We start from the raw sequence: 14953 nt of genomic DNA on the forward strand, positions 1-14953 counted from the left end.
GTCACATCTCTCGAGGAGTTTAATTTGCCTGCCCAGACAGATGAGAAACATCCCATAATACAATTTTTAAAAGTGCAGGGGATTTTGGTGGTGTTATAGCCAAAACTTGTCCCCCTTAGCAGCACTATGTAAAACAGCTTAGCTGGCCATTTGTCTTACTACAGTTTGTGAAACCTAGCTCTGCACAAAATGGCCTCTGCATTTGCCTACAAAGGAGAGGTTACACTTCAAAAGACTGTAAAGCACTTGAGGTGCCCCAGGAATGTGAAAATTACAACATAACTTCAAGCTTTTTCATAAAGTCTGATAAAGTATTCTAAAGTCCTTTCCTGAGTCTGCATATTTCAAGTTAAATCTCACTTTAGTATTTTAAGCCAAATTCTGAGTTGATCTTGCTGGTCACCTTCGAGATTATATGGCATAAATGGTTACAGATAGGTACAGATAGGCTTCCGCGACATGTACAGTCTCACAGGACAAAACGTTCATGTATTTTCCAATTTAAAAAAAAAATCATTTTTAAACCTTCGATTTTGTGTAACTGTTAACTGTCATTTATTTATAATTAAGGGAATATAACTGCCCCTCCTGTAATGACATTCAGTTAACCATTTTACTTGGCCTGAAATTGGGCATGGTAAGCAACCCACACCAAAGGAGCAGGATTTTAATTTAAATGGCATTGTCATACGTCCCAGTCACATAATTGGTATTACAGTGCACAAAGGCAGTTGGTGAAGGATGAGACTAGAGCCAATCTGAACCCACCCATATATTTACTTACAGAGTAAACATCACAAGCATATACCTTGTGGGCAGCAGGGTAGCATGGTGGTTAGCATAAATGCTTCACAGCTCCAGGGTCCCAGGTTCGATTCCCGGCTGGGTCACTGTCTGTGTGGAGTCTGCACGTCCTCCCCCTGTGTGCGTGGGTTTCCTCCGGGTGTTCCGGTTTCCTCCCACAGTCCAAAGATGTGCGGGTTAGGTGGATTGGCCGTGATAAATTGCCCGTAGTGTCCTAATAAAAGTAAGGTTAAGGGGGGGGTTGTTGGGTTACGGGTATAGGGTGGATATGTGGGTTTGAGTAGGGTGATCATGGCTCGGCACAACATTGAGGGCCGAAGGGCCTGTTCTGTGCTGTACTGTTCTATGATTCTATGATACCTCCTCACTCAACACCCTTCCCCCTTTGGCATGAGTGCTCGTCCTGACCCCATAAGGGTGCCACTGGTCTCCCCTATCTTCCCTGGCTGCCATCCCAATCCTGTATGAAGATTTTCTGAACCCAATTCCTTGTTTACTCTGATGAGAGTTTGCCTGAGTCCCCACCATCTCCCTTCCACCATTAGTGTTGAATTCAACTACCCGTCGTGGTGTAATTCCAGATAGTCATGTGGATGGGAAACGTTAACGGTTTCTCCCCCCAAGATGCTGCGAGACCTGCTGAGTTTTTCTGTTTTTATTTCAAGAAAAGTAGATCATGTTTTGGAAAGAAGATCCATTTGATAAAAGAAAATGCATTAAATCCATATTAATTCAGCAAGTTCACCAGTGATTTATTTTCTATGTAGCTTGCAAATTACATTGTAGCAATGTAGCATTGGCAATTTAAAGCAAAAGATAATTATAAAAATCTGGCGCTTCGCAGAGCTAGCACAGATTCCTTTCTAAGAGTACTTATTCTCTAGTTCACTCATTGCAGTGCTGCACCTCCTCCTGCCTCACATTAGCTTCTCGATTTAAGCATTGCTGCCTCCTGCCGTGAATCAGCTTCATTTGTCTTCTCTAGTCTGAGAGGGTAGCACGTGCTGAACATTACATTTAAAGGCAAGGAAGGACCAGGTGCGGAACTGAAGGGGTAGGAGCAGCTACTTGGTGCTTACGCACTGATGCATCATCCCACATCCTATTTGAGCGCTTGAAAAATCAGGGAAGATGGTGGCACAGCTGTTGGAAAAATAAAAAACCGTAATTTACATGACAGGCAAACGGAAATGCATTGATTTTGCTGAGAGTGCATGTAGATTGTGTTTAGGGTCACAATTATGTTTATAAACAACATTTCCTGAGCTATAAATGGAATAAACTCGTGTTTTTTTTTGTACATGGGACCAACTATAGCTTTTACATGAAACTGTTCTAACGCAAATGATCTTAATACATTTTTCATGGACTTGATCATTTTTATAATGAATAAATTTGGTTGATAGTACCTGAGTTAGAAGGTTGTGGGTTCAAGAATCACTACAGAGACTTGAGCACACAATCCTGGGCTACCATTCCAGTGCCGTATTTCAGATGAAATGCTGAACTGAGGTCCTGTTTTCCCCCTCAAATGGATGTAAATGATTCCATGACATTATTTCGAAGAGGAGCACGTGAGGTCTCCCTGTTGTCCTAGCCAATTTTATCCCTCAATCAACATCACTAAAACAGATTAACTGATCATTATGTCATTTCTATATAAATGTAAATATTTCTTTCCTAAGGAATTTATACGCAAATACGATTTTGAATCAAATGCCTGGTGATCAGAGATTAATCTAAAAAGCCAATTGAGACACTTAACTCCTTAATCACTGTCAAATACACATTTGTTTATTGGGAGGCTCATCTTTCAAATAAAAGATTGTGGTCTAAAGTTCCATTCAGGACTTGAGCACATAATCCTGGCTGACACTTGACTACAGTTCTAAGTGAGTACTGCATTGTCAAAGGTGCTTTACTTTAGGTGGGACACTGAACCAAAGCCAAATTTGCCGGTTCAGGTGGAAGTAAAAGATTTCAAGGCTCTTTCGGAGCAGGAACTCTACAGGGGGGGGGGGGGTTTAGCCAACATTTGTCTTCGATCAGCACCACAAAACTAACCAATCACTTGTTCTTGTTTATGGGACCTTGCTATGTGTTGGCCTACATCCTACAGTGATTACACTTCAGAGTAAGTCATTGTTATGTCAAGCACTTTGGGACAGTTGATGCTGTGGCAAGGTGTTATATAAATGCACGTACTTTCTTTTCTTTTGTTTTATCCTCAGAGAGTGAATGCAATGTTAGCTATGGTGTGCCCTCTATGATTTGGGCAGCTGAACATTGCTTGTTAATCAGATTTATGTCAAAACAGGTTATCTCCTTTTTAAGGCAATACTGGCTTAATGGATAAATCTTTAAGTTTGCTATTGTCCAGCATTTGATGGTTGCTTATCGCTATCAGTCTGACAAAATGTAACAACTAAAGAGTGTTCATTCTCAAAACCTTGTCTTGCTCACCAAATCCCAAACCTGCAAATCAGACACTAACTGTTGTCATGCAAACTATTCTCTCACACACACAAGCACACAGCGCTAAGCATGTGCACCCTAATAAATATTGGATCCTATTGTTAAAAATATAAATTCCTTTAAAAAAACTGGAATTTTATTTGCAATTGAACTAAGCGTGTCACTTAAAATATCATTATAGCTATAGACAGGAGTAACAATATTGCATGGTACCCAATAGAGTTCATTTCAAATATGCAGTGCAAACGAGAACAATTGTACCCTGCAGTGAGTATTTTGGTGCATTTTTATAATAAACGTAATAAATAATGATTTTAGGCTACCTAGCAAAGACAAAAGTTGTTGAATTTTACACAGGGAAGTTCAATGGTAATTGAAGTTGTGTTGTGACTTTATAGTTTGATCTCCAGGAGCTTTGGTATATATTTTTTATTAATTGTGTGAAAAGCTACTTGTATAATCACCCATTTTTTTTTTCATAAGATGATTATTAGAATCAATCTGAATCATTGGAATACAGCCTGAGGAGTTCTCTGCAATGTTTACCAGCATAACAACAGCAAATACAAGTCAAAGACACTTCATTGTCTGTGAAGAGCTTTGGGGCTTCAAGGATCTGTAAGATTCTATATTTCCTCCATAACTATCAATCTTGCCACAAACTCTGCATTAAAAAATAGTAAAGACACAGGCTTTGGACCCTTCTGTTTCAACCTTATTGTGCATATTGAGAAGCTTAAAACTTGAAAGTGGACATAAATGCCCTACAGCCAGCAGACAAACATTTTAAATTTGTACAACATGTGAGATTTAACTGTGGGATATGCTCAGAATTTAATGCATGTGCAATGTTTGTGTCAAATTGACTAAGTCAGTAGTCATTGGATCAGAGGTTGTACATTTGAAACCCATAAGTGGATACTCTAGGCTGACATTGCTGTGGAGTGAAGCTTGTAGGAAGTGCAAGCCTTCAGAAACACATTAAATGAAGTCCTACATTACGTTCAGATGAGCTTTGAAAATCACAAAATATTGAAAAAGGAGCAGAGGGTTCGCCTCACACCCTGGCCAATAGTCTTCCTTCAAACAATCACACCAAAGCAAAACAAATTAACAACTGGTCATTCATCACACTGACGTTTTTTGGTCATTAATACGACAGAACCTGTTCGTTTACATTCACAAAGGAATCTATGTTTGTGATAGGCTTTAAGGCATTTCAATGTCACTGATGAAATAACAGAAGTTTGATGAGGGCAAGGAGGTCTATGTTGTTTGTATAAACTTCAAAGGCGTTTCACAAAGTGTCACAGAAGACTTGGAAAGAAAATTGAAACCCATGGGATTAAAGGGGCAGAAGCAGTATGGATGCAAATTGCATTAGGGAGAGAGAGGATGCAGAGAGCAGTGACAAGCGGTTATTTTTTCTAAGACTGGGCTGAAGTTTACAGTTTGCCCCCAACCCAGAAGCCGGTCTTTTACATTTTTTGATATAGATTAGTCACCTGGACTTGGGTATAATTCCAAAATTTTCAGCTACACAACACTTGAACATCACAGATTTCAGAGGACACAGACAAACCAATTAAATAGGCAAACAAATGGCAGTTGCAATTTAACACCGAAGTGTCAAGTGATGCATCTTAGTAGGAAGAATAACGAGAAGCAATACAAACTAAATGGTACAATTCTAAAGAGAGTACAGGAACAGATAAATATATATAGTATGGGTGCTTCCTGGTTGTTCCTGTTTATTCCCTTATTTCTCCTATTTTTGCAGTTACATTTTTGATCGCTGGGGCCAAGGGTCAAAGAGTTCGTGAATTTCTATAAGAATTACTGGTTAATTCACTTGTGTTGTGACTCTGGGGCACGTTGGGCTGGAATGGACCGTATACAAGCGCAGAGTGCTGTAATAAGATATACACAGATCTTTGAAGGACAGGACAAATTGAGGAAGTGTCCCTGGTTTTATAATCAAAAGAATAGAAAATAAATGTTAAATCTTTATATTAAAAAAAACTGGTTTGTCACCAACTGGAGTATTGTATGGAATTCCGGGAAACACATTTTAGTAAGAATACCAAGGCCAAGGCCTAAGGCAGGGTGCAAAACAGATTTCCTGGAATAGTACCAGGGATGAGAAACGTTGGTTATCTGGAGCGTCTAGAGGTAAACAGTGTTTGTCTCAAAAGCATGAACGTTTCATAGAATAAAAATAAAGTGTTTTCAATGGTAGAAGGGTCAGTAATCAAAAGGCACAGATTTAACATAATTAACAAAATAATTGGAGGCACGTTGTTGAGATGAAGAGAAATTTAATATACTCCGTGATCTGGAATACACAGTTTAAAAGGGTGGTGTAAGGGTCCTTCCTGTTTATTCCCTTATTTTCCCTTTTTTTTTGCCAATACAGTTTTGATCCATGATCCATGATGATTAATTGACATGTGTCTTTTAGGCAGCCTGCATTTTTAATTCAAGCAGAAGAATTCAGCAGCAAGAAAGGTCAAACTGGAGTTTAAACTGGAGTTGTCGACTGACTGGCATTAGTGACAGAGATGGGCTGGCTTGGCCCAGCAGGATGTACTCCGGCCCAGCAGGCCTGTCTATACTGCCTGATTGGAACTTATCCCACTGAAATGGTTCAGAGACCTAAGGAGGTTTCAGTTTCGATTTTGTCAGCACAGAGGTAAATATCCAGCTAACTCCTCTCCAAAAAGCTGTTGCCAACTCTCTCCACAAAGCTTGTGTCTGCCATGATCCTGGAGCTACAGAGGACAGAAGACAACCCATGAACTGAGAGCAGGGTTTGATGAAACAAAGATTCTGCCTCTGCAGGAAAGGTGTGAGTATGGTATTTTTTAAACTGCAGGAAAGGCTAGTACAGGCTGCAAAACAAAGACTGTGATCTACAAATTTACTGTGAAGAAATCAAGCTGAGAAGCATAATCTGAAGCAAAGACTCTTTTTTCTTTCACGTGTGTTTTCCCCCTTTTCCACCCCTCTGCGCTTGTCTGTCTTGTGGGTGTGTGCAGTAGGTGGGGAGACAATTTAAACTAGGAGTTAGATATTGATTAATAGTCACCCCACTCTATTTGCTGCATATTTCATCATGATCCTTGTTAAAAATAAATAGTAATTGTGTTTGAATTTACAAACCTGGTGACTGTATTTATTGGGCAACCAGGGGCTAAAGACTTGGGGTATTTCTCGAAGAATTATTGGCTAATTCACTTGTGTTGTGACTCCAGGATGGGTGGGGCTGGAATTGATCATGCACGTGCCCAGGACATTGTAACAGTGGTGGAAGCAGGTTAAATCATTATTTTCAAAAAGGAACTGGATAAATGTTGAAGGAGAAAAAAATTGCATTGCTCTCAGGAAATGAGAGGGAAATTGATCTAATGGTATGGCTCTTTCACACAGGGCACATTAGGCCTAATGCTATCCTTCTGTGTTTGTATCATTCCATGATTCTGTAAGTTATTATACATATCTTTATTTCCTTACATTTTCCCCATGAATATATTAAGATAGTGATCCAATCAAAGCAAGCCACTTCCCCACAGGTTACTCTGACTTTGAATTAAAAAGTGGTGCATTTGCACTCACTGTCTGCAAAGGCCAGGTAACCATAGCAACTTTCTGACTGTGACTGCCAGTACGCACTCTAGAACAACCATACTGGTGCAACAAAACTTAGCTCAGCAGCACCATCTTTAACATAGTCCATTACAAACTTATACAGACATCACTCAAATACCACAAACCTGCAGCCAAACTCACATTTCAATAACTACCACATATGTCTTCTGTCTCAAAATTGAATGATCGTAAATGTGGCTTTCCTGGCCAGAATAGCTCAGCTTCTTGTTTTAACTAACTGAGACATCAGAGGATTCTTGCCAGTGTTACAACACACAGAAGTAACACATCTCAATTCTACCAATACTTCTTATAATTGCTGTACCCTTATGTCCAGAAACATGCATAACCTGTGAGTGACACAATCATGTGGATATAGAACATAGAACAGTACAGCACAGAACAGGCCCTTCGGCCCTCGATGTTGTGCCAAGCAATGATCACCCTACTCAAATCCACGTATCCACCCTATACCCGTAACCCAACAACCCCCCCCTTAACCTTACTTTTTAGGACACTACGGGCAATTTAGCATGGCCAATCCACCTAACCCGCACATCTTTGGACTGTGGGAGGAAACCGGAGCACCCGGAGGAAACCTACGCACACACGGGGAGGACGTGCAGACTCCGCACAGACAGTGACCCAGCCGGGAATCGAACCTGGGACCCTGGAGCTGTGAAGCATTTATGCTAACCACCATGCTACCCGATATGATCCTGCTTCACTCACAAAATAAATATTGGGCCAGATTCTCCGTTTCTCAGTTGAATGTTGACTCCAATAGAAAATCCATAGACTTACACTTCAGAAAAATCAGCGCCACACCTGCACCGATTCTGTTACCGGTGAAGGGCTAACACCAGTGCCACGTTGAACACGATCAGATCGCAAGAAAAACGGTGCAGAAATCGCCGGGTCCGTGATGGATGTTCGTAGGGCTGACTAGCTATAACCACGCTTGAAGAATACACCCACTACACACACATACTGATTGGGGCTGTCACCCCGGGGGGGGTCACCTATATTACCCAGGGCATCAGGTTTAAAGTGGGCTGTCAGCGGCATGCGCAGCTACATGGCTGCGGTAATGGTCTTGTGTATCCGTCCATCCCAACCCCACCGCCTGGCCACCACCTTCTGACTCCAGCACCAACTTTGATGTTTTTCAAATTACTTTTCTTGAGGTACGCTTATGTTCAACTTAAGCCTCGATTTTCGCTGGGGGTGAAAAATCAGGTCAGTAGAAGCCAAGATGAGTATCGGCCCCCTGCCCCTAAACCCGGCCTTGGCAGTATGAAGACGGGGTGATGTGAACTCCTGGGCCTCATTTGCAAGGCCTTGTTCAGTTGCCCAGCCAAAACCAACAGAAAGTGACTGGAAGCAGCTGAGAGCAGGGGCAGGTCTCAGCTTTCTCCAGAAAGTTTAAAAATGTTTTTTTTAAAACTTCTCTTTAGGCCTATTCTGGGTATGATGCATCATCCCACTCGCTTCCCTCCTCAGGAAAAGTAGTAGTCAGACTTTTTGAGAAGGGTTCTGCTGGTTTCTTGTGGCTGTCTATGCTGCCCTCTCAAAAGAGCAAGTTAAAATTGAAACCTGCAGGAAGAAATTTATACATTGGTTAGTAATTCCCTCAGGCAATTTTAATTGTTGTGTAGGCTAGGTTAAAACTGCCCCTGTGGTTTCTGATTTTAACTTCAAAAAATGTTCTTGCTTACATTTCATATTTTGATTAATAATTATAATGTTCTTTCTTAGGCTTTCTCCTTTAGCACTTTATCACTTGAATATCAAGTATCCCTCCTGGCACATTCTGATTCTCCCCTTCCCAACTGTTTCACAGACTGGGGCAAGTTCACAACTGCTCAACCTCATTTTAACAATATTTTGCAGGGGAAAGACACTCTGCATTGTCTTCCAGGTGCAATGTTAAATCAAGATGCTGTCTAGCTGTTTAGGTGGAATATAATGGCTGCTAGGTTTGCCTGCATCAGAAGGTAGCCTACACATCAAATGCAAGAGGTTAGTTAGTTTGGAAGCCTTTTAGGAAGTTCTGAGGACATCAGATGTGCTACATTTTCTGCTTATAAGGTGACATGATCACCCAAGAATGGGTCTTATGAGTATTTTGTGCGCGCAACAATCACTCTGGCAAATGCTGTATTTCTGATTTCAATCAAATTATCAAAGAACAAGAACAAGTAATAAGAGTGAACAATAAATCAGCGGAAAATCAAAACTAATATTGAGGTATCTCTTCACAGCAACATTTGGAAACAACTGGGTATATGGCCTAGGCAGTCCAGCTAAAAAGCAGAGAAAAAAATTGGTGCAAAATGAAATGCGTTTGTTATCACATTTAAACAAAATAACTTATAGACTTCAGAATAATTAATTATTTATCTAATATATATTTTAAAGTGCATTCATAAAACTTGGAATAATAACATAAAATGCTGTATAAACTCAGCAGGTTTGGCCTGTGAATTGGATTGCACTAGCTTGTTTTTCAGGCACAAAACAAAAGTATTAGTTAGCACTGGTACATCCTGCACACAATCTGCATAGGAGTGTCCATCTAAAACAACATTAACCCTCGTAAAATTGTTAATAAATAACCTCCTCAAAAATTGCAATTACCATTCCCCCCACCACCCCATAAAATCTGCCTGAGGTCAAGCGTCCAACATGATTCAAAATGGATTCTTCAGAAGGCCACCAATGGAAGGCAAGTTATAGGTCACCGCTGGCGAAACAGACAGTTCAAAATCATCTCATTATGCTTGCTCCCTGAGCAGGTTCAATTATAGTGGCTATAGCTCACCACAATTTGTAAACAAGGTCCGAACACCAATTCCAGGCAAACCTGTGGCCTCTTGGTTTTGGCACGTGCTAACTCATCATTCTACGAAAATCTACTGCATCTTGTTTAGTTCAGTAGGTTGGATATCATTAAGCTGCAGGTTGCTAATTATATTGTTCCACCACCTTAAGAATATATTTCAGCAACAAAATAACTCACCACATAGTGTAGCTGTTCCCTTGAAGTTCCAAAGTCTGCTTTCTGAAGCTGGGGACTAACTGCAACGGTGAAATAGTTGTGATGATGGGCAGCTGAAGAAAGATGATGAAGAACCTGATATTTCACCCAGCTAAACTTACAGTGGGAGAAATTCTGATCAAAGGGTCCACCACTAGAGGCCATCATCCTAACTTGAACTTTCATTGTTCTTTTTTAAATTAAACATTATTGGCAACTGAAATGTAAATATAGTGGCATATTTATGCTAATTTAAAATTATTACAAAGTTCATTCTCCGTGATTTACATTATTCTGTGTTAAAGATCAATTAATGAGGGTATGAATGGTGGCTGAAGTGTTAAAAGTTACCAGGAAGTATCCCAGTCTATTAAATTGTCATTTGACATCATGAAACATTTAATCAAGTGAAAATGCTTTCTGTGACAGTCAACAAATACAGCCTATTCACTTTAATACATCTGCTGCACCAAATAATCTCAGGAGAGCTCATTAAAACAGAATACTAAATGCAGATACAAACTAAAAGCGTACACTACACAAACGTTACCATATTGTAACTGCATGCAGATTTTAAACTTTAACGTCCAAAACAGTTACGCAGGAACAGCAAATCATGATTACGCTGCCAAACTGCAAAGTAGTTCCGTTTAAATATTTTTAAAACTCTAAACATATTCTTGTTCCAGTAATTCTCTTTATCCAATTGATTTATAGCCCATGAGCTGTTGCTGTCATAAATTTTATTGCCTCTGACTGAATCTGCCTTGAACCCAGGATTCCTGCTCTTTACACAGGATCACAGAATAATAGTGCAGAAGAGGCCATTCAGCCTATCGATTCTGCACCAATGCATGAAAAACACCTGACCTGCCCCTAATCCCATTGCCAGCACTTGGCCCAAAGCCTTGAATGTTAAGATGTGCCAAGTGCTCAGCCAGGTACTTTTTAAAGGATGTGAGGCAACCCGCCTCTACCCCCCTCCCAGGCAGTTCATTTCAGACCGTAACCACCCTCTGGGAAAAAATATTTTCCTCACATCCCCCCTAAATCTCCTGACCTTGAACTTGTGTCCCCCTCGTAACTAATCCTTCAACTTAGGGAAATAGCTGCTCCCTATCCACGCCCTCCATAATCTTGTTCACCTCGATCAGGTCGCCCCTCAGTCTTCTCTGCTCCAATGAAAACAACCCAAGCCTATCCAACCTCTCTTCATAACTGAAATGTTCCATCCCAGGAAACATCCTGATGAATCTCCTCTGCACCCCCTCCAGTGCAATCACATCTTTCCTAGACTGTAGCGACCAGAACTGTACACAGTACTCCTGCTGTGGCCTCACCAAAGTTCTATACAACTCCAACATGACCTCCCTGCTTTTGTAATCTGTGCCGTGACTGACAGAGACAGTTGTCCCATATGCCTTTTCATCACCCTATTACCTGCCTTTCTGCCTTCAGAGATCTATGGACAAACAATCCACGGTCCCTTTATTCCTCAGAACCTCCCAGTGTCGGGCAGCACGGTGGCGCAGTTAGCCCTGCTGCCTCACGGCGCCGAGGACCCGGGTTCGATCCTGGCTCTGAATGAATTAAATGAATGAAAATCGCTTATTGTCACAAGTAGGCTTCAAATGAAGTTACTATGAAAAGCCCCTAGTCGCCACATTCCGGCGCCTGTTCGGGGAGGCTGGTACGGGAATTGAACCTTGCCGCTGGCCTGCCTTGGTCTGCTTTAAAAGACAGGGATTTAGCCCAGTGTGCTAAACCAGCCCCTGGGTCTCTTTCGTCCTCTTTCGCTTCTCTAAATACATACGCAGGCAAGTAAACTGTTCAGCTCCATTTACAATTTCTCACATAATGAAGCAGCCCATCTCCACATGCAGCAAGACCTGGAAAACAGCCAGACTAAGAAGTGGCAAACAACATTCGCACCACACGAGTAATAATCTCCAATAGAAAACAGTTTAAGCACCTCTCCTTACAAATCAATGACAGTACTATTGTTGCTGAATCTCACCATCATCAACATATCCTATGGTTTAGTACATGAGCACGAAGACAATGTGTAGGAGGGTTAGCGAGTGGGGCACGAGTTGGACCTGGGCAGAAAGATGTGATCCAACTCCTATTTTAAAGTCATACAATCTATCTTTTACACAATCTTTGGATTATATATTATTTTTAATCATATATCAAAATGCACACAATTGAGGAAGCAGGTAAGCAGTGTTTCTGAAAACACAAGAGTTTTTCTCAAATTCCAGTTGTGGAATTGAAAGACTGGAAACTGAGACACTACAGTGGCACCACTGATGTGATGCTGCAATTACATGCCAATGTTGCATGTCAACTCTACACAGTTACTATTATTAATGTGAACATCGGAATGTATAATGGAAAAGGGTGATGTAGGAAGTAAATTCAGAAGTATTATTACCATATTGCAAATTTATATAGATAAGATCCAATATACATGTGGTATGCAAAACTGTAATGGAAAAAGTTCACAAAAGTTGAATAAAAACGAAGCAGCCGCATATCAAGGTGTGACAATGTGCACAAACACAAGGCCCTAAGGAATTAAACCACACCCTTACCAAATCCAGATGCTGATTCAGCAGATGCTGAATGAGGCTGGCAACAGAATCAAAGGAAGTTGGTCCACTGGCCTCATTTGCTTGTGAGCTGCATTTGGTAGTTGGAGTTGCAGGTCCTGAGGGGTGGAAAGGTTGGACAACTGCAATTCCAGCTGAGGTCAGTAGGAAAGTAAGAGAGAGGGCAATCAGGAGTTGGGTATGAAAGAGCAGCGGCCTGAGAATGAATGTGGCGCCAGAAAGAGCAAGAGTTACATGAAAACTCATGGGCGGCACGGTAGCACAGTGGTTAGCACAGTTACATTGAGAGCACCAGGGTCCCAGGTTCGATTCCTGTCTTGGGTCACTGTCTGTGCGGAGTCTGCACGTTCTCCCCTTCTCTGCGTGGGTTTGCTCCGGGTGCTCCGGTTTCCTCCCACAAGTCCCGAAAGACGTGCTATTATGTAATTTGGACATTCTGAATTCTCCCTCTGTGTAACCCGAACAAGCGCCGGAATGTGGTGACCAGGGGCTTTTCACAGTAACTTCATTGCAGTGTTAATGTAAGCCGACTTGTGACAATAAAGATTATTACTATTATTATTTGGAGTATTGTTATCAGTTTTGGGCCCCGTATCTAAGGAAGGATGTGCTGCCTTTGTGACAATAAAGATTGTTATAAAAGCTTAGGAAACAAGATTAAAGGTTGTCTTTCCAGGAGCAGCTTCCAAGGATCCCTCTGAGGCAGGCATTTTCAAAGTGAGGGTCGCGACCCGCGGGCAGGTGTCGGAAGGGTCACGGAGCAAGCCATCGCGGCACTCCCGATTGCGCAAATTCACGTGCAACAGTTGCAGCAGCCGACTTTTAACAATGCCGGCAGCCAGCGGATTTGAAAATGACAGCCACGAGCAGCTAAAAAAATGCGGGTGGAGTGCGCATGCGTGCCCGTTCATCAGTGCACATGCGGCCCGGGAGTGTTGGGACCTGAACCTGGGGTCAAAGTGCGATCGTGCCAAGGCGGCGGCTGACTGTGTGGTGATCACCGATGATGAATAAGGCTATGAACACATAGATACATAGAACAGTACAGCACAGAACAGACCCTTCGGCCCTCAATGTTGTGCCGAGCCATGATCACCCTACTCAAACCCACGTATCCACCCTATACCCGTAACCCAACAACCCCCCCCCCCCCTTAACCTTACTTTTATTAGGACACTACGGGCAATTTAGCATGGCCAATCTACCTAACCCGCACATCTTTGGACTGTGGGAGGAAACCGGAGCACCCGGAGGAAACCCACGCACACACGGGGAGGACGTGCAGACTCCGCACAGACAGTGACCCAGCCCGGAATCGAACCTGGGACCCTGGAGCTGTGAAGCATTTATGCTAACCACCATGCTACCCTGCTGCCCTAACACGTTTTGCATTCCTAAACATTATTCAAATGATCTGGAGAGAATATGGGCGGGATTCTCTCAGCCCAGGTCGGGCCAGAGAATCGCCAGGCCGGGCGTGAATCGCGTGACGCCGCCCCGAAGCCGGTCCGCCGATTCTCCGGAGAGCGGCGGCATCAACACTTAGCCTCAGGATCAGAGAATCCCGCCCGATATTTTCCTCAAGATTAATCATGGACAGAACTGAACGTTTGGCAAGGGATATAATGAAAGTCATGGGAAATCATCACAACGTCGCCCTCTGTGTACTGAAGGTTGGCTATAAATTTTTTGCTGACCTTTTAGACTACATTAAAGCATTGAATCAAAACAGTGACCAGTCAATCCCAATGACGGTGGACTTCATCCGCTTGAAGAGTTACTGTAATGATCAGTCAACAGGGGAGCTACTCAGAGATTACGAACTGAAGTATGAAATCCTCCTCGAGCTTTTCTCTGTTCTGTTCTGTTCTGTTCTGTTCCTCTAGAAATTGTCCTCTCTGACTGATTCATTTGCTGATGAAACTTCAATGCCAACTATGTCTTACCTCTCCCCCTGTGAACCTAATTAGAGTGAGATCATGAGGACGAAGCAGGCTCACCTTTCGCATTAAAGGTAAGAGAAAATAATGGGTCGTGAAGGTCGGCCGGCATGGGTAGCGAAATCGGCCGGCGTGGGTCACGAAGTTTGGCTGGTTGGTAAAAATGGGTCCCCTGAAAAAAAGTTTGAAAAACACTGCTCTAAGGAGCAACTGAGTTAGCTACCAAGCGCCTGCAGAAATGGCATAGCACATACTGTGGTGAGTCACAAAAAAGAGGGCTTAAGTAGCTAATAGGCCCCCTATTTGTGAATGTAAAGACAGAGTGCCTGTTTCAGACATGCCCTGCAAGTACTTGCAGAGGAATAATTACTCAGAGCTCCCCCACCATTGAGGGTGGTACTATCAGCCCAAAGCCACTGCTCAGGAATGTG

The 14953-nt window shown here is 42.3% G+C and overlaps 1 protein-coding gene and 1 long non-coding RNA gene across 7 annotated transcripts in view; one reads left to right on the forward strand and one right to left on the reverse strand.

The window, feature by feature from the left end:
* Positions 1-14953, reverse strand: part of cpped1 (calcineurin-like phosphoesterase domain containing 1) — a 180337-nt gene that overhangs the window by 82967 nt on the left and 82417 nt on the right. The gene's annotated exons all lie outside the window — the stretch shown is intronic.
* On the forward strand, positions 2650-6733 carry LOC119978045. 2 transcript variants are annotated; one of them, XR_005463355.1, is made up of 3 exons: positions 2650-2696; positions 3763-3897; positions 5741-6733. It is a non-coding gene; the product is annotated as an uncharacterized LOC119978045 (long non-coding RNA). The 2 variants fall into 2 exon arrangements; XR_005463354.1 differs by lacking the exon at positions 5741-6733 and having other exon boundaries at positions 3763-3967.

Source organism: Scyliorhinus canicula, chromosome 15 (assembly GCF_902713615.1).
Source record: "Scyliorhinus canicula chromosome 15, sScyCan1.1, whole genome shotgun sequence".
Classification (NCBI taxonomy): Eukaryota; Metazoa; Chordata; class Chondrichthyes; order Carcharhiniformes; family Scyliorhinidae; genus Scyliorhinus; species Scyliorhinus canicula.